Here is a 20,555-nt window from a genome sequence, read left to right on the forward strand (position 1 = left end):
TAAGAACAAGTAGTATATGCACATAGCATTTATTTTTAAAATTAATTTTCTAGGTATCAGAAGATATCTAGATACCTGTCAGAAGGTATCCCAGGAAAGTGTTTATTAAGAAGGGAAGTTGGAAATAAGATTAAATATTTTGATTTCAAGGCCACTTGACAAAATCTGAAAACCTTCTTGAATCAAATTCCTGCTGAAAGCCAGGTATCTGAAAGGTGTCCCCTTCACAATGTCTTAGCCCATTCAGTCTGGTGACTTACTCTGTAATGACACAACATTGACAGCTATGGCTCAGCAAGGATTTTCCCAGAGACCTGACACTTGCAGCAAGCATTTAGTACCGGATTACTCTTCTTGCTATGTTTGTGAAGCCTGTGACAGGTCTAGCCTTGCATCAGGAGCAGATGTCAGGGACAGAGATGCTGAGACTGTTACAGCCAGTGCACAACCCTACAGTCCTGAAACACCATCAGGGAGCTGCTGCTGTACACAGATGCCCTCTTACCCCCTCATATTCTGGCCACCAGTGACTGGGCAAGTGCCAGTGAGCTGTACACAGCCTGAGGCACTAAACACATTTCACTCTTGTCTGCCAGCACAAACCTGCAAGGAAAATCTAATCACAAGCCTGTAAGTCAGTTCCTTAGCCTCACGCATGAGGCACCAAATCCTAAGCCAGCCCCATTACTTGGCAAGGCTTCCAGGTCCTGCTGCATTTTGCACTGGCTCAAGCAGGGTGCTGACAGCAGAGGATGAATCCATTAACACCCGGGGTCGTGGTGGCCTAGGTGGTCCTTGCCTGGGCAAGTGGATAATGCAGGCAAGCAGGTTCAAGGAGGATGAGGGTGCTTGTCATAGCATGGATTTAGCATTGACCTGGTACTGACAGTGATTACGGGGATTGCCGTGGGGTCACAATCATGAGTGCTTCTCCCCATGACCAGTCAGGATGTAGAAAAAGGGGTTTCCTAAGGAAAAACAATCAGGGAAAGGCACAGAGAATTTGTCAGGCCAATCACTGAGCCAGCCAGCTCACAGGGAGGTGGTTTAAGCCAACCACTGCATGCATGTGCCTCGTGGACCCCCATCCATGGGCTCTGTTTGCTTGAAGCCTGTTGAAGGTACACATCTCTCAGACCAAACACCTGTTACATCTGCAGGCTTTGGAGAATCAGTGTGGCTGCCAGAAGGAGCTGAGGTCCAAATTGCCCCTTTGTGTTTCAAACACAAGGAAATGCACATGAGTTCTGAGCAACTCAAGAGCTGTGACAGGCTGCTTTGTTTCAGTAACAGGTAAAGCTGTTAAGCTGGGATTTTCCAGCAGCCTTCCAGTGCCAGCCTGGTGATTTATGAATCACGTTCTCTCTTTCACATCAGCATCCATCCCTGCAGCAAAGGGTATTAAAGCTCGCTGTTTCTCACCGTAATGAGAGCAGGCTCCGGGCTGAGCAGTGCTCTACTCTTCAAAAATGTGGAAGGTGCTCACACCAGTCACTGGAGAACATCTCTCCAGTACAAGCTTTGCCTTCCTGGGGATCTTTAATGACAGCTCACTATTACAAGGCAAGAATAACCCCAAGCAAAAGTCTCTCTCGAGGACACAAACGCTGAATATCCAAGTGTTAGAAGAACACGAGTAGCTATCAGTAAGTACTTGTGAATGAACTGAATTGAATTCTACTAGCACTTTGCTGCATACACTGCAAACTAATTCCTTTATGATTTCTGCAAGAAGGGAAGGTAAATGGAGCGAGCCATGCCACATACCTTAACAAAACCTTCCCCTCATGCCTGGCATGCTGACAGGTCACTGGCCCTTACAAAGGGTCAGAGCCTGTGGTAGGCTCTGGAAATACAGACTCTATGTGCAGAAAGAGTAAGAAACAACATCACCATTGCCCTTCTGATACAAGTCACACCAAGGGATTGGTTAGCAACAGTGTAGCATCGAAGAGAAGGAAAACAAGCAAAATACCTCTTTTTTTGCCAGCTGTTTCACATGTCCGGAAGGCACATCACAGTAGCTGCTCTAGGTACTTGGGCTGTCACCTGTCCCACACTGAGCTGATTACATCTCAGGGCTTTATCTACCCTTGAAGAGGTTAGCTTTTGATCTGTGCCCTTAGACCCCTTACATCTCTGAGCCCTTAAAAACCTTTTCCATGTTCCTCATGGCTACTGGAAATCTTTTGCAAACCCTGAGAAGCAGAACAGCTGTTTTGAAAGCAGCCTGATAGAGCAAGTCCGTGACAGAACCCTGCACTCCTCTGTCTCCTGAGTCCAGCATCCCTAGGAAGGAGTCCCCTTCCTTTCCCCAATACAGTGTCCTGGATAAGGCCCTGACATGAAGCTGTGTACTAGTCACTTCATCCCTGACAGCATGGTCTTTGAACGAGAGAGAAACCAAGTCTAACATCAACTACTGCCGAGGCTTTTGTACCATGAGGCTGAAGTATTTTATTGCTGTCATTAAAAATCCTGAGATTTGATCTCACTGGTGTCCTAATGCATACCTTGTTAACTTAATCTCATTTTCCTAGTCAGTCATGAACTCCCAGACTGCATTCATGCCTTTAAACAAACAGGATTTTCAGGGAGTAAGTGTGGTGTGCAGCTTGCTGCTGCCAAACCCGGCTAGTACCTTCCGCTTCCATTAGGTGTGCCAGAGCAGGCTGCCCAGACAGCACGACCCAGGACAGTGCCTGGCCACAGACCTCAGTCCCTGGGGCATCAGTGCCTTGACTTTGTCATCCTGGAAGCGGATGCAGCAGCCAGTGCAGAGAGGGTGAAATCTTCTCCCTTGCCACAAAACTCTGTTGGATGACACAGATGCCCCCCAATACCCCTCCACATCCCCATGTGGAGAAACACAAGCCCACACTCCAACAAACACCTCCACCTACGAACTCAGGGGAGGTTTCTATAGCTCTGCATCCTCAGGCCTGGGCACTGTTTGAGTTGCGTGGAGAAAAGGCCCAGTTTTGTTTTTCTAGTGATCATAGCGATGCTCTGCTCTTTCTGGGGTCTGGCTTTTTGTTTTAAGTGGCCCAGAGCCAAGTAGCACTAGTTAAGCAACAGCAAAACAGTTCTGGTATAGCACAATCCCTGTTAAAATCTTACTCTTGGCTCAGCAAGCAGGAAGCTAAAACTTAACTACCTCCTTTGAGCACACGTCCACAAAGCCCCTTTTGTAGGACACACTGGTCAGGGCAGGCAGGACAACATGGATGCAGGAGGAAGCATACAGGGCTTACAGAGAGAGGCTGTGCAGGGTGGCAACAGAGAGTGGAGACATCCTCTGCTGCTGGAAGAGGGTAAGAACATGTTGGACCTCACCTTAAACACACTTAGTACCCCCCATAGCCCCAGCTGATGACTCAGGGAGAGGGCACCCGGGGGAGTCAGAGATCACTTTTTACCAAAGAGAAAGGCAAGAATTTCCTGCCACTCGTTCATTTCCAGGAGCACTTACTCATTGCCAGGAAGTGCTGAGAGCAGCAGCTGTTCCCCAGTTCTTGCACAGAAAATCCCATCTTGCCCCTGGGCATGTGTCAGAGCTGCTTTCCAGTGACCAAAGGAAGCCCAGGAGATCTGGGAGGCAGCAGCAGTCACTGGGTCCGAACCAGGGGACAAAATCATCATCTGACTGTGACTCACCTCAAGCAACTTTGCTTCAGGCAATTAGCTTGGAGGCTGACATACCTACCTGTTAGTGATTTACGTCCGGAATACCTTAACCTTTGTGCACAGGAGCTGTCTGTTAAACCCAGGGAACCTGTCCGTCCCTAGCTGCACTACGAGCTTCCTCCTGCTAAGTGGAGACAGGACATGTGCAAACTAACCTACAGGTCTTCAACATCCAGCTTTCTCATCACCAGTATAATGGTTATTTACTTTTGACAGGGGACCATTTCACAACCATTCCTTTGCATTAATGACCATGAATCAGATGAATTAATAATAAACAGGAATAAAGACAAAGATTTTTCCAGGCAGTAAATGAGACTGAGGAGATCTGTCAGGTCATGGCAGCACTGGGTCTCTTGATGTTTCCCCACAGCCTTCCTGGCAGCATCTTCCTTTCACTTCTGTTTTGGCTCATTTCAAAAAGAAGAAAATGAAGCTTGGAAGCATAAAAGAACCAGATACACTGAATAGGAGACTATTCCACAAAACTGATACCCAAGGAATTTCATTAAGGAATCCCTTGACCTCATTTGGGTGGGAATTTTGGGCAGTGAGAGCTTGGAGCAGAGGAGGTGAACACTGACAGAGGGCAGATGAGGAAAAAATGAAACACCGGAGTGGAAATGCATAGCGGAAAAGGCAAGGCTGGAGAAACAGCAGTGGAAAAAAATGGACTAAGGGGAAAAATGCCAATAGAGCAGAAAACCCAGAAGGCTGGCAGAGGAGAAGGCTCGAAGCACAGGTAGCTGAGGAAACTGAGCTGGAAAAGGGTGAGAGAAAGCAAAATATGAAAGAGGAATACTCTTCGTTAAGGCAGAGCTGGTTAGTCAGAGGTAAAGCTTAAGCAGAGGGAAAGAGCGTGGCCCTGAGCCTCCCTGTCCCTACCAGCACTATACAGCCTTCTGCACAAGTCTGTGGCAATGGTCCCTGCTGGGGCAGGTCTGCCAGTGTCTATATCCTGCATCAACTCTGCTTTCGTGAGCCTGATCACTTAATTAATGTATTATCCTCAGGAAATCAGCTTGCAAGCCCTGCCTTAAACCTTGGTGTCATCTGCATAAAAAAGTGCAAACTTAACTGCCATTTATGGCACAAATCTTGGTGCTCATGCAGTGCTCTGAATTTTCATAGCTTACCTAATGGTGTCCCCACATGTACAGTGTACACTGTCATCAGGACTCCACTGAAATACCTGCCAACTGAAACTATTTTGTCCATTTCTCCCAAAGTGTTTTCCACACATGCCAGCACTCCCCCATCCTGCTCCCCTGCCTGTGCTGGAGCATCACCTCATTTTTGCACAGCTCTTGGGGAAGCGCCTTGTGACAGGCTGCCAGTTTGAAAAGGAGCTATTGCCACCACCCTCTGGGTGCTGCCTCTCAGTCACTTCCTCACCCCCTGCACAGACCACTTGTCTAGAGTGTAACTCATCCGTTTCTCCAGGAGGAGGCTGTGGGAAATGGTATCGAATGCTCTGGGGAAATCCAGGTGGACAATGCCCACCACTTCCCCCACACTGACTGAGCTGGTTCCCTTACTATAAAAGGAGATCAGGTTTGTCAAGCACGAATTGCCCCTGGTGAATTAATGCTAGCTTTTACCAATTACATGCTTCATTTTATTTGTGATAACTCCAGAAGGATTCATTCCATAACTTTCACAGGGAGTGAAGTACAGCTGATGAGCCTATAACTTCCTGGATCCTCCTCTAAGAGTCATAGAATATGCTGAGTTGGAAGGAACCCATCAGGATCATTGAGTCCAACTCCTGGCCCTGAGCAGGACACCCCAAGAATGTCACTCCACCTTGTAGATGAGGTGACATTAGCCTTCTTCCAGCCTTCTGAGATGTCCCCTGATCTCCATAACAAGGAGGGCTGCCTCTCAACGTCGTCATCCAGTTCTCTTAACACCCTCAGGTGAATATCAATCTGTAGGGGTCAAGCTCCTTAATAGGGCACACAACAACTCTTCCTCCACTGACACTGGTGTGTCTGTGTCTGCATCAACCTGGATTGTTGTTCCTGAGGCCTGGAGCCCAGCAGTTCTGGTAAAGATGGAGGTGTTGAGAACCTCTGTCTTTTCAGCATTGCTGGTGACTAATTCACCTCTCCTTTTTAAGAGCGGGCCAATATTTTTCTTCTATCTCTTCCTGTTGTTTATGTATCTGTAGAACCCTTTCTTGCAGTTTTTGACATTTCTGTTCAATTTCAATTCGAGTTGAGCTTTTGCTTTTCTCGCTGCATCTCTGCAGTTTTAGTAGTAAGAAGAGATGCTCCTCATCAAGGATGTGGGATTAGGACCTGACCAAGACAAACTGTGTTTAACATCTGATGGCTGATCCACATCACCACTTCTTGCAGCAGCATTCCCTGGTCCCTGCCAGACAATCATTACATGCTTTTGTTAGATTTCTATATATGCTCTTCTCTGTAAATTTAAAGAGGACCTTCCCTTCCAGTAAATTATAGTTTTCTTTTGGCTTTCAGGCCAGTCTGCAGCTCATGTTTTCATGCAGCCCGAGTTGCTTGTGTTTGGCTTTTCCGAGACGCTGACTGTGGAGAAGGTTTAGCAGTTTAGTGGTTGAGTCACTGGTACAAAAACAAACCTAGAGATTTCTGGTCCAGAACCCGAAAACAACACACTATAGAGAAACAGCCCAGCTGGAGCCAAGTATACGTGCTATCGCATTACACACCCGCGGTGTTTATTTACAAAGCAAGCCAAGTCCGACTGCCATCCCTCCTTAAACATGTACTTTTCATGCCCAGAAATTGTCCCTGGATCACGTCTCTGACGGGAGGAGGGTGTAAAGCAAGCCATGTGTGCAGGACCTGCAGTCAGCAGGTTTCTCCAGCATATCTTCCAAGAGGTGAAACGCAGGTGTGAAGGGCTTGACCACAGCTGCTGTGGGCCCTGAGATACTTGAGACAGCGGTGGGTTTTCAGCACCTCTGTCACAGGCAGAGTGGGAGCTTCAGACAAAGTTTATTAGAGAAAGTGTATTATTAGAGAAGCCCTCCCATTGAGTTACGAGGTGGGGAAAGAACCCCATTGCTTTCTAAACTCCTTCTCAGAGAGGAGCCTACATGCACCTGGATCCAGTCTTAGCCCTAGACTTTTCAGTGGTTTATATTGACCTTTATACAACTTTGTCCTGCAGGATTAAGGATGGCAAACCAAATATATTTATACAAATAAAAGGAATGATTTATTGAAATGGGTTACAGTAATGATAAGGATAGAAAAAAAGGAGTTTTGTCAGAATTACTTACCACACAACATGGATGGATAGCTTTAACTATTAGTATAGCGCACTATTTTTCAAGCAATATTGAAGTAATTGTAATAAAACAATTGAAGTAATTATATTAAAGCTAGCAAAACAATTACTAAGTAGAGGTTGGTGTTACTCACTCATAGCAATGACCAGGGGCAAATCTCTTTTGCTCAGTCTGGAGGACTAACCTTGAGGGGCGTTCCCACTCCAGGGAGAAATCTCCACACACATTCAGAGAAGGGGTTTGTTAGGAGACCCTACCGTTAAAAAGTCTGGGCTTTTATAGTGTAGAGTGATTGACTGTCAGTCATATGTAATTTTTTTAGATTATGTGTTGTCACCTTACTCAGCAAAATGTTTTGTTGCTGACAAAGGTGTTAGCAACTCTCTAGTTTCTTCTGCTTCACACTCCTGACTCAGTTTTGTATCAGGGCCTGCACATCCTTGCTGCTCCCAGCCTCAGTCAGGGAGCCTCTGTCTTGCATGTCCTTGTGGTGGGGTCTGATAGTTTGCTCAAGCTGCTCACAGCACTCTTCAACACTAAAACCAGCAGACCTTCCTCAATTGAGCTTATCAATGATCAGGTGACTCTCTTTGCTGAGGTCGTCACTGATAAACTTGTAAGACAAATTTTGAGCTGCTGTATTTCCGCTTAGACAGAGCGTGCTGGCAGGTGAAAGTCCTTAATTTTCTAAAAACACTTCTGTGTCCTCTAAGAGGGGAAACAGCATGAACATTAATAACCATTTCCCAAAACCCCACCGACACTGATTTGCACTGTTTGTGCAAGGGGTCGAAGCCCTCTAACCTACGGCTCCAGGGCAGCAGGTTACAGCACCTGGAAAACACAGCCCTGCCTTTCTCCTTGTGGCTTTGCTGACAACAGTCTGTTTTGACAGAGCAGGACTGGGTCAGGTGTGATGCTTTGCCCACATGCTCAGCTTTCTATCTCTACACAGGTCTTAAATTAAACCCAAAGTATAAGGAGGAGAAATCCTGACACTGCAAAAGTCAGCGGGGTTGCTGCGCCCTTGGGGCGCACAGGAAACCAAGGGAAGTTGTAACTGCTGGTCATCTTTTTAGAGGCTAATATTGGGATAATGTTAACTTCTCCCCTTTAATTTTTAGTTTTTGATTGTTCACCACTGCATGGTGTTTGTGGCTTATCAGAAACTATTTGCCAGCAGCTGCCTTACCAGAAATATTTGGCAGACAAACTTGTTGCATCACCCTCCAAAACTGCCTCTCGCCCCCTCTGAGCATCACTGCCCCATCAACTGCTACCATGCCATTTGCATTCATCTCTCATGTTAATCAAAACTGGTCTGTGTTTAGCTAAGCTGACCTGCAATTTCCAGCACTTCGTAGCCAAGTGCCAGAGAAATACTGAAAACTTCTGGAGCAAATCCTCCCTCTCTTTGGAGGCAGCTAATAGAAGTGGTCTCTGACAATCTCTGTGCACTTGCATGGGAAAAACAGGTCCCTGTCAGCATCTAAAAATGATGACCCCAAGCCTCTGACAGGTGAGCCTACAGCATGCCAGGTCTGGGCTCTCAATCATGTGAATTTTCTTATGTCTGTTGTGTTAAGCAATACTATGAAACTACACAAAACATCCGACACAGAACTAAGAAAATTAGCCCCAGTCACTTCATGTGCATAAAAAGGCTACTGGGGCATGAGATAATCCTGGGCTGGTTTAGCTGGAAATCTGGAACTGCTTTCCCTGCTAAAATGAGCCTGGAGACAAAAAGGTGCTGAGGGGAGAATATAGGTCCCACACCACATTTATAAATCTACTGCCATGCAGATAATCTTCCCCAAAACAACTGGGCTTGACAAAAATGTTGCATCCATCCATTTTATCACAGCTACCTCATAACACATGTGAAATGAGCTAGGTTACAACTATTTGTATTGACAATAACATGCCAACCTAAACCATAATACTCTCAGCTTTTGCTCTCCTTTCTTAAGGCAGTTTGGGGTCTTGACTCCAACCCACTGATTCTTGGTGGGGCTTTGGGGGGCTTTTTCCTTATGTCATTTCACCTGGGGAAATGCTCTGTGGAGTGGCTCTTAACCTGTATTTCACACCACAGCTGTCTCATGGGTGTGGTTTTGGGCTTTTTTTTTTTGTTGGTCTGGTTTGGTTTGGGGAGGGTTGTTGTTTGTTTGTTTGCTTTCTGTTTGGGTTTTTTTTTCTAGACTGTTGGCTGGACTTTCGCTTGAAAAGGAAAATTTTTTTGCTATCTTGTGAAAACAGGATGGTTACTGAGAAGGTAATATATGCAATTTCTCAGCCTGGACACATGTTCTGTCTTGGTTGCCAGCCCCCACCTGTGTAGGTGACTCCTGCTCATATCAGCTTTACGTTTGGTTTAACAGGTTTGGCAAAGGCCCGTTGGCTGCTGATGGAGCAGGTGTAAAACAAGCAAACAACAACCAAAGCAGAGGTTTGAATTGAACTTGTGTGAGATTTGTTGGAAGAAGTAAAAGTACATCTTTCCAAATATGCAACCTATCAAATCCATAAAATGCAATAGAGGACTAAAGAATTCCTATCCTAAAATACCTATGAAAAAGTTCCTTTACAGAAGGAAGCAGTGCTTTTCAGATATGACAACTTGCAGCAAACTTTTATCTTTTAATCCAAATAGACCCGAAATGTCAGTGTAACAATGCAACTGTCTTTATTTTTGATTTCCTCTCCAAGCAGCAAGGAATTTGGCATTCTGATTGCAAATGCCCTTAAGTCAACCCTTAGTGTGCCACATCCAGTGGTGGTTGGGTAGGTAATGGCACCTGAAGTCCGTGACAGTTTCTTTTTCCCTGAGGTTTCCATCCCCAGGATCTGAAAACTCCACTGATGAAATTGAATTTTTCAAGGGGAAATGCAGGATGAGCCCTTGTGGAAGACTCACATGCAGGGTAGGATGTTTCAGCAGCGACAGCCCCTGAGCTGTGAAGTGCCACGGCCAGCTGGCAGATGGAGATGTTTGCAAGCACTGAAACCAGAGCTTGGGAAGTGTAGGTCTTGCTTAGGCCTGCAGGCAGTTAGAGAAACAACTTGTGTGCTGAGCAGGACGCTTTCTCCCAAAATCTGGACAGGTACATGCCGTCAGCACTGGCTGGCGATGTCCACTGTATCTCCCTGTCACTGATGGGGACACTTGCTGCCAGACCACGTCAGCAGCCAGGGTCTAGGAGCTGCTGCTGGCTCCTTGTTCTGCAGACAAGTCGGTTTTAGAGTGGGAAAGGTAAATGATGATGGTGATGATGATGGTGAGGGTAGTGATCATGGTGGTGATGCGCTCCCCAGCGGTTGCTTTATGTCTTTACCTCACAGGTAAAGACGTATTTTGCAGGCTAAATGTTGAACACAGCAGTTTACACAGCTATATTCTCAAAGAAAATATTTTTCTTTGGACGTGTGCACAATCTGCTGCTCTTTCAATCCTCAAAGTACTGAAATCAGGACATTTTCACCAAAACATTCAGCTGAGTCTTTCCTGAGAAACAGAAGCCCTCACACCCCAAGCACTGCCCCTTTCCTTTTACCATACAACACACACTGCCCCAAGAACTACCAAGCTTATGCCTTTAGCATTTTTCCCCCAAAATCAAAAACTACAGGGTGATGAAAAGAACGAGTGCTTCTGACTGATCAAACCAAGAAGTTTATTTCCACCTGTTAAAAGAAGTCTCTGTCTACCAGCAGAGTCCAACATAGATAAGCAGACAGACTTGACTCTATTTAAATAAATTAATAGTTTATTTATAGTTAAACTCAGGAAAAATGGAACTGTATACAACAAGAACTATGTACATGAAGAAAAAAGTCTTTCTGCCACCTACCCCCGAAAATCCATCTGACTGGGGGGGATACTTCTGTCCTGAGAAACAGAAATACTCAGAAATAAACGGGATGATAGTCTCTGGGAGGGAGTTCTGTTCTGCAGGTTGGGCAAGCCCTGGAATTCTCAAGGGCAACAGCGATGCACCGACTGCAGAAGAGATGGCCACACTGGGTTGACACAACCTGTCGGACACTTCGTATAATCTGGAAGAAAGGAAACCACAACATGTGTTGGGAGGAAAGGATTCGAGTTTGCTGCTCTACTGGCACCAGGAAAATAGGACTTGGAATATCTGGAATCAGTCCATGACTAGAATAAGGAACCCCCAGATCTGCCAGGGCCATCTTGGCAAGGGTTTCTCCCTCTACGTGCACCGCCAAGAAGTGACTTGTGGAACTTCACAGCAAGGTCTGTGCTTCAAGCCAGCTGCCCATAGCACCCCACATTAGTCAGCTGAGTTGCACAGCTCCCCCTCTGCCCCGTTACCCCTCCCACAAAGCTGAAAGGATGACAACGGGGATCCTTACCTGTGAAAAAAAATCCATGCAGATCGGGCACCTTACAGCTCGTTGCCATTCCCTAGAGAGAACAGACCCAGAATTAATACCACTGGGCATCGAGGGTTACTCATCTATAAAATGTCACATAATTATCTGACTGCACTGAGGAGCCACGATGCATTTCTTTTGAAGAACCCTGTATGTCTTTAACTCTCTCAGTTTGCTGCATGTAATGAAGAGTTCAGATCTCCCTGTCCTAAAGGAGACAGTGTCTTGGTTTTCACTGGGAGAAAGATGAAGTCAGCCACCCTGCTCTAGGATTTGAAGTAAGAGCAGTCTCTAGCACTGGGAAGTCAATATATGGCAGCATTTATCTCCAACGGGTCATCAATAACAGCTTTGCAACCAAAGCATCAAGCTGTCCTCTGGAAAGTATTCATTCTAGAATGGAATGAGGTCTGACACTACAGAGTAACACTGCAGATGGCTCTGGCAAGATCCAGCCTCAGGAAGAACCCTCTGGTCAATGTTCTGCAGCTCTGAGCTCTTCCAGCCTTACCTACTGAGAGCAGGAAGGCACGCTCTGTAACACGCTTGACACCGAAGGAAAAAATATTCTTTTTTTATTTTAAGTTCTCTCTTATGTTGCCTTTCAGTAATCCAAAAGGCTCAAAGCATACCAGCTTTATTAACACTTGCACAGAATTTGCCTGGCTGCTGCCTGCCAGTCTTGTGATGCCAAACCATCCACACTAATGAAAATATTTCCAGATCCAAGATCACTACTAGAGCCTAACATGAAAAGTAAATGCAACATCTTATGAGCAAGGGCCTGTGACTAATCACCCTTTCTTGCCATACCCCCAAACTCGTCTTTAAGGTTCTATGCAAAGTTGCCCATCTGCCTTGGGCTGCCTTTTTCTCCCCAAGTGCAAACATTATCATTTCATCATCATGCAGCACAGGATGCAATCCTCATTGAAAGAGGGAAACAAGTAAAGTGAAGGCTTCAAAGAAGCAAAAATCACTCTTTGGTAGGTCACGAGGCGTACGTACTCTGAAATTGCAGGTTCCTCGTCCAATGATCTCCGTACTTCAGGCGCTACATCAGCCGGTGCATACTCTGTGTCAGCCACTGCATACTCTATGTCAATCACTTCAGACTCTGCATCAGTCACGTCAGACTCTGCATCAGTCACGTCAGATTCTACATCAGTCACTTCAGACTCTACATCAGTCACTTCAGACTCTACGTCAGTCACTTCAGATTCCACATCAGTCACATCATCTGCTGTTTCATATTCATCATAACTGCGCAGTACAGGGCTGTCCAACAGTTGCTGGCTTCTTGGTGTAAGATTTCTCCTTTGTTGTTCATACCCTGTAAGTTAATTTTGGTAAGTCAGATCTATCATTTACTCTCTCTTTTTCCCTGGAACTATCCTTCAAACGCGTTATTGTAAATAGTTTGTAATGGGTCCTATTTGAAATGGACACTATTCAGCTGGGTTACAAGCAATCTCAAACAAAGTAGTTTCCTAAATATTAAGGCTGAACCCTTCCACACATTGAGACTATTCTGCTATGGAAACAAAACATTTGCTATAATCACCCTACAAACAGTTAAAACGTGACCTGAGAGATTCTCAGTGTCCACTGAGATACACTGCCTGTGAATAAATATGCCCTATAAAGGGAAGGTCTCTCACACTGTTCTTACTAATACGGTCTGCTGTGATCCTATGGTAAGGAATGGCAACAATTGCTGTGTGATAGGGGAGAGAGGACTGCAGTCAAGTTCCCAAGGAGCATGGTGACGTAGCACATACACAAGAAAAAGGCTTGGCAAAACACAGAGTGCTTTGTTCCAAAAGTTTCAGAAGGGATGGAATAAATGCTTAAATCTAAAACTGTACATTCTGGAGCTGCTGTGCTTCCTTGTTGCTGTATGATGCTAAACTGTTGCCCTCTTTTTGTCTGTGTTCAATGAAACCTCCCCACTCAAAGGCACTTTCTATCAAACGAGTCTTATTGAGAACAGTCCTTGGAAATTATAAAAACACTTGAAGCAGTGTCTCCCTAGAAATTGCCATCATCTCCCTCCTCAGTTAAGGTAACTTGAAAATGGAGTTTTATCACCCAAGTTCAAACCCAAGTTCAAAGGAGATCAATTTTTAGTGGCCTAGTCTGTAACATCTGAAGGATCAAGACCTGCTGTTCACTTTTTAATTCTCAGAAACCACATGCAACAATGATCTCTGCAACTCCAGTGTCCATGTAACAATAATCCAGCACTAATCAATTAAAATTACAGAAAATGTCACCAAATTAAAGTTCTTTCCTGCAAGAGCATTCAGCTACAACTTCTGTTGCAGGGATATTCCACTGTGTCTGATAGCAGCTAGCAGACACAGATGGGATCCATTCTCTAAGACATTGGCCAGAGGCTTTAGCACTGTCCTTTGCCTTCTGCTAAATGCAGTTTCAATCCCTGGTACTAGAGACTGTTGGAAAAGACAAATAAAAAATAATGATTACACTTAGGATAATTCCATTGGAAAAAGTCAACTCACCTTCAAGAAGCTTCACCAATGCATATGGGAAGGGAGAGAAAAGAAAATACAATTAGAATCTGGTGTGCATGCCTGGTGTTCCATACTAACACCAGCTCAGTGAAGAAGATACGAGAGAACAGGCAAAGAATGGCAGGCTACAGACTTCTTATTTTGGTTAAGAACAATCAAAGTAATAGTCAGTTAGCTGTTGCCCTGAAAACAAGCAAGAGGGTGCTGCTAGTTCTGCTCCCACTGATGGAACAGGGTAAAATCAGAGACAGCTTAATAACATCTGTCTGTCACCCTTCTGCCACCTCCTCTGTTTCACATCTCTAACAGGATTTGACCCAGAGGTGTAACTTTCCCTCTTTCTCTCCCAAATGGGAAAATTCAGCAGTGATAGCCATAAACAATCCATGTGAGATGAACGGCTGCTGAAGAAAGGAAACCACAAGAGGGGTTTGGAGTAAAGAATTCAAGTTTGATGCTGCACTGGCACCAGGCTAATAGGACTTGGAGTATCTGCAATCAGTCAGTATCTGCCAGAATAATAAGGAACCCACAGATGTGCCATCTTGGCAAGGGTTCCTCCCTGTGTGTACACCCCTGAGAAGTGACTTGGAGGGACGTGCTAGTTGGAGCTGCAAAGCAAGGTCTGTGCTCAAGCCAGCTGCCTGTAGCATCCCACATCAGCCAGCTGAGCTGTGCAGATCCCCCTCTGTCCTCTTTGCCCTTCCATAAAGCTGAAAGGATAACAACATGTGGATCCATACCTGTGAGTTCTCCTCTCTCCAGACTGGAGAGGTAACAGGACCTGCTGGCCATGTTCTAGATGAACAGAACCAGAAAGAACAACAGCCATTAATTTCACTGTGCATGGAGGGTTACCAACACATAAAGTGTCAGAAATTAAAACATCCCTTATTCTGATCTAACAACATCCCAGCCCAGCAACACAACCATTTCAAGAGCTTTTATGTACTTCAAACATTTCAGTGTGTCTCAAGCCACAGTGTAAGATCCATTTGTTAATGACTTCACGAACAGAGAAGAAAGGTTTCTGCTGGATTTTGCAGCAGATTTTGTGGGCAACAACCTCTTTCAACCCAATGTCAGAAATTCGACTGTAGAAAGACACTTCATCTGTCACATACCCATCATTATCTCTTGGTTCCTCTTCATCATCACTTGTCAGTAGCACAACTGAATTATCTGCTGCACTGGAAACAAGTGGGTTTCCAGCTGGGTGCTGCTGGTTCTGCTCCCACTGCTGCAACGGGGTCGAAATGGAGGCAGCTTAGAACTACCTGTAGCCCCTCCTCCCTGCTCCCCTCTTTCAGTTCCCCAATTGGATTTAGGCTGGAGGTGTTTCTATCCCTCTTTCTGCCCTAACCAGTCAAATTCAAGGGTGATATCCGTAACTACTCGTATGACATGAACAGCTGCTGAAGAAAGGAAGCCACAGGAGGGGTTGCAGTAAAGAATTCAAGCCTGGCTGCTGTGTTGGTGCCAGGCAAATAGATCTTAGATGTCTGCATTCAGTCCATTACTGCTATAATTATCGGGAACCCACAGATCTTCCAGTGCCATCTTGGCGAGGGATCCCCCTCTACAGGCACCCCTGAGAAGTGACTTGGAGGGATGTGCTACTTGGAGCTTCAAAGCAAGGGCTGTGCTTCAAGCCAGCTGCCTCTAGCATGCCATGTTAGCCAAATGAGTTATGCAGCTCCTGCCCTGCTCCATTCCCCCTCCCACAGAAAATGAAAAGGTGGCAACATGTGGATTCTTACCCCTAGGAAGCAATCCTGGTACAGCACATTTGTAAGGGTAGCACTGGGTCTTGTGGTAGAGAGAAGAGAGCGAGAAAAAAATTCAGCTGTTAATTGCACCATTCATCAGGGGTGAGTGATACATAAATTGTCAGAAATCAAAACATCCCTTCTTCTGATCTAGCTACAACCCAGCCCAGCAACACAATCATTCCAAGAACTTTTATGTACTGCAAGCATTTCAGTGTATCTCAAGCCACAGTGTAAGATCCATTCATTTATGAGTTCATGAAGAGAGAAGAAAGATTTCTTCTGGGGTTTACTGGATTTTTTTGGGTTTTTTAGTTAGTTCTCTTCCAGACAGGCCACTACATCCCAGGTCTGGAGTTTTGCACAGAATCAAGCAGAACTCAAAGCCTTGGCAAAAACCTCTTTCCACCCTATGTCAGACATTGGACTTTTAGAAAGTTACTTGATCTGTCACATACCCATCATTATCTCTTGGTTCCTCTTCATCCTCATTCACCAGTGGCACAACTGAATTGTCTGCTGCACTGGAAACAAGTGGGTGCTCCTGGTTCTGCTCCCACTGATGGAACGAGGTACAAACAAAGGCAGTTTAGGAACCATCTGAAGCCCCTCCTCCCTGCTCCCCTCTTTCAGATCCCTAATTGGATGTAGGCTGCAGCCAAATCTTTTCCTTTTTCTGCCCCAAAGAGGCAAATTCAGCAGTGATAGCCATAAACAATCCATGTGAGATGAACGGCTGCTGAAGAAAGGAAACCACAAGAGGGGTTTGGAGTAAAGAACTCAAGTTTGATGCTGCACTGGCACCAGGCTAATAGGACTTGGAGTATCTGCAATCAGTCAGTATCTACCAGAATAATAAGGAACCCACAGATGTGCCATCTTGGCAAGGGTTCCTCCCTGTGTGTACACCCCTGAGAAGTGACTTGGAGGGACGTGCTAGTTGGAGCTGCAAAGCAAGGTCTGTGCTCAAGCCAGCTGCCCGTAGCATCCCACATCAGCCAGCTGAGCTGTGCAGATCCCCCTCTGTCCTCTTTGCCCTCCCATAAAGCTGAAAGGATAACAGCATGTGGATCCTTACCTCTGAGTAGTCATCTATCCAAATTGGAGAGGTAACAGTAGCTGCTGGCCGTGTGCTAGAAGAACCAGAAAGAACACACAGCCATTAATTTCACTGTGCATGGAGGGTTACCAACACATAAAGTGTCAGAAATTAAAACATCCCCTTCTCTGATCTAGCAACATCCCAGCCCAGCAACACAACCATTTGAAGGGTTTTTATGTACTTCAAGCAATTCAGTGTGTCTCAAGCCACAGTGTAAGATCCATTTGTTAATGACTCCACGAACAGAGAAGAAAGGTTTCTGCTGGATTTTGCAGCAGATTTTGTGGGCAACAACCTCTTTCAACCCTATGTCAGAAATTCGACTGTAGAAAGACACTTCATCTGTCACATACCCATCATTATCTCTTGGTTCCTCTTCATCATCACTTGTCAGTAGCACAACTGAATTATCTGCTGCACTGGAAACAAGTGGGTTTCCAGCTGGGTGCTGCTGGTTCTGCTCCCACTGCTGCAACGGGGTCGAAATGGAGGCAAGCTTAGAACTACCTGTAGCCCCTCCTCCCTGCTCCCCTCTTTCAGTTCCCCAATTGGATTTAGGCTGGAAATGTTTCTATCCCTCTTTCTGCCCTAACCAGGCAAATTCAAGGGTGATATCCGTAACTACTCGTATGACATGAACAGCTGCTGAAGAAAGGAAGCCACAGGAGGGGTTGCAGTAAAGAATTCAAGCCTGGCTGCTGTGTTGGTGCCAGGCAAATAGATCTTAGATGTCTGCATTCAGTCCATTACTGCTATAATTATCGGGAACCCACAGATCTTCCAGTGCCATCTTGGCGAGGGATCCCCCTCTACAGGCACCCCTGAGAAGTGACTTGGAGGGATGTGCTACTTGGAGCTTCAAAGCAAGGGCTGTGCTTCAAGCCAGCTGCCTCTAGCATGCCATGTTAGCCAAATGAGTTATGCAGCTCCTGCCCTGCTCCATTCCCCCTCCCACAGAAAATGAAAAGGTGGCAACATGTGGATTCTTACCCCTAGGAAGCAATCCTGGTACAGCACATTTGTAAGGGTAGCACTGGGTCTTGTGGTAGAGAGAAGAGAGCGAGAAAAAAATTCAGCTGTTAATTGCACCACTCAGCAGGGGTGAGTGATACATAAATTGTCAGAAATCAAAACATCCCTTCTTCTGATCTAGCTACAACCCAGCCCAGCAACACAATCATTCCAAGAACTTTTATGTACTGCAAGCATTTCAGTGTATCTCAAGCCACAGTGTAAGATCCATTCATTTATGAGTTCATGAAGAGAGAAGAAAGATTTCTTCTGGGGTTTACTGGATTTTTTTGGGTTTTTTAGTTAGTCCTCTTCCAGACAGGCCACTACATCCCAGGTCTGGAGTTTTGCACAGAATCAAGCAGAACTCAAAGCCTTGGCAAAAACCTCTTTCCACCCTATGTCACAAATTGGACTTTTAGAAAGTTATTTGATCTGTCACATACCCATCATTATCTCTTGGTTCCTCTTCATCCTCATTCACCAGTGGCACAACTGAATTGTCTGCTGCACTGGAAACAAGTGGGTGCTCCTGGTTCTGCTCCCACTGATGGAACGAGGTACAAACAAAGGCAGTTTAGGAACCATCTGAAGCCCCTCCTCCCTGCTCCCCTCTTTCAGATCCCTAATTGGATGTAGGCTGCAGCCAAATCTTTTCCTTTTTCTGCCCCAAAGAGGCAAATTCAGCAGTGATAGCCATAAACAATCCATGTGAGATGAACGGCTGCTGAAGAAAGGAAACCACAAGAGGGGTTTGGAGTAAAGAATTCAAGTTTGATGCTGCACTGGCACCAGGCTAATAGGACTTGGAGTATCTGCAATCAGTCAGTATCTACCAGAATAATAAGGAACCCACAGATGTGCCATCTTGGCAAGGGTTCCTCCCTGTGTGTACACCCCTGAGAAGTGACTTGGAGGGACGTGCTAGTTGGAGCTGCAAAGCAAGGTCTGTGCTCAAGCCAGCTGCCCGTAGCATCCCACATCAGCCAGCTGAGCTGTGCAGATCCCCCTCTGTCCTCTTTGCCCTCCCATAAAGCTGAAAGGATAACAGCATGTGGATCCTTACCTCTGAGTAGTCATCTATCCAAATTGGAGAGGTAACAGTAGCTGGTGGCCGTGTGCTAGAAGAACCAGAAAGAACACACAGCCATTAATTTCACTGTGCATGGAGGGTTACCAACACATAAAGTGTCAGAAATTAAAACATCCCCTTCTCTGATCTAGCAACATCCCAGCCCAGCAACACAACCATTTCAAGAGCTTTTATGTACTTCAAGCATTTCAGTGTGTCTCAAGCCACAGTGTAAGATCCATTTGTTAATGACTTCACGAACAGAGAAGAAAGGTTTCTGCTGGATTTTGCAGCAGATTTTGTGGGCAACAACCTCTTTCAACCCAATGTCAGAAATTCGACTGTAGAAAGACACTTCATCTGTCACATACCCATCATTATCTCTTGGTTCCTCTTCATCATCACTTGTCAGTAGCACAACTGAATTATCTGCTGCACTGGAAACAAGTGGGTTTCCAGCTGGGTGCTGCTGGTTCTGCTCCCACTGCTGCAACGGGGTCGAAATGGAGGCAGCTTAGAACTACCTGTAGCCCCTCCTCCCTGCTCCCCTCTTTCAGTTCCCCAATTGGATTTAGGCTGGAGGTGTTTCTATCCCTCTTTCTGCCCTAACCAGTCAAATTCAAGGGTGATATCCGTAACTACTCGTATGACATGAACAGCTGCTGAAGAAAGGAAGCCACAAGAGGGGTTGCAGTAAAGAATTCAAGCCTGGCTGCTGTGTTGGTGCCAGGCAAATAGATCTTAGATGTCTGCATTCAGTCCATTACTGCTATAATTATCGGGAACCCACAGATCTTCCAGTGCCATCTTGGCGAGGGATCCCCCTCTACAGGCACCCCTGAGAAGTGACTTGGAGGGATGTGCTACTTGGAGCTTCAAAGCAAGGGCTGTGCTTCAAGCCAGCTGCCTCTAGCATGCCATGTTAGCCAAATGAGTTATGCAGCTCCTGCCCTGCTCCATTCCCCCTCCCACAGAAAATGAAAAGGTGGCAACATGTGGATTCTTACCCCTAGGAAGCAATCCTGGTACAGCACATTTGTAAGGGTAGCACTGGGTCTTGTGGTAGAGAGAAGAGAGCAAGAAAAAAATTCAGCTGTTAATTGCACCACTCATCAGGGGTGAGTGATACATAAATTGTCAGAAATCAAAACATCCCTTCTTCTGATCTAGCTACAACCCAGCCCAGCAACACAATCATTCCAAGAACTTTTATGTACTGCAAGCATTTCAGTGTATCTCAAGCCACAGTGTAAGATCCATTCATTTATGAGTTCATGAAGAGAGAAGAAAGATTTCTTCTGGGGTTTACTGGATTTTTTTGGGTTTTTTAGTTAGTTCTCTTCCAGACAGGCCACTACATCCCAGGTCTGGAGTTTTGCACAGAATCAAGCAGAACTCAAAGCCTTGGCAAAAACCTCTTTCCACCCTATGTCAGACATTGGACTTTTAGAAAGTTACTTGATCTGTCACATACCCATCATTATCTCTTGGTTCCTCTTCATCCTCATTCACCAGTGGCACAACTGAATTGTCTGCTGCACTGGAAACAAGTGGGTGCTCCTGGTTCTGCTCCCACTGATGGAACGAGGTACAAACAAAGGCAGTTTAGGAACCATCTGAAGCCCCTCCTCCCTGCTCCCCCCTTTCAGATCCCTAATTGGATGTAGGCTGCAGCCAAATCTTTTCCTTT

At 45.7% G+C, this 20,555-nt stretch overlaps 3 long non-coding RNA genes across 3 annotated transcripts in view; 1 reads left to right on the forward strand and 2 right to left on the reverse strand.

The window, feature by feature from the left end:
• The window catches only part of LOC135412873 (uncharacterized), a 636,102-nt gene that overhangs the window by 16,004 nt on the left and 599,543 nt on the right, over positions 1–20,555 (forward strand). The window lies entirely within an intron of this gene.
• LOC135412872 (uncharacterized) lies at positions 10,813–12,472 on the reverse strand. Its single transcript, XR_010429998.1, has 3 exons — positions 12,383–12,472; positions 11,354–11,405; positions 10,813–11,029 (listed from the first exon to the last, which is right to left on the reverse strand). It is a non-coding gene; the product is annotated as an uncharacterized LOC135412872 (long non-coding RNA).
• On the reverse strand, positions 16,155–17,822 carry LOC135412874 (uncharacterized). Its single transcript, XR_010430000.1, has 3 exons — positions 17,773–17,822; positions 16,759–16,813; positions 16,155–16,239 (listed from the first exon to the last, which is right to left on the reverse strand). It is a non-coding gene; the product is annotated as an uncharacterized LOC135412874 (long non-coding RNA).

This window comes from Pseudopipra pipra, chromosome 4 (genome assembly GCF_036250125.1).
Source record: "Pseudopipra pipra isolate bDixPip1 chromosome 4, bDixPip1.hap1, whole genome shotgun sequence".
NCBI classification, from domain to species: Eukaryota; Metazoa; Chordata; class Aves; order Passeriformes; family Pipridae; genus Pseudopipra; species Pseudopipra pipra.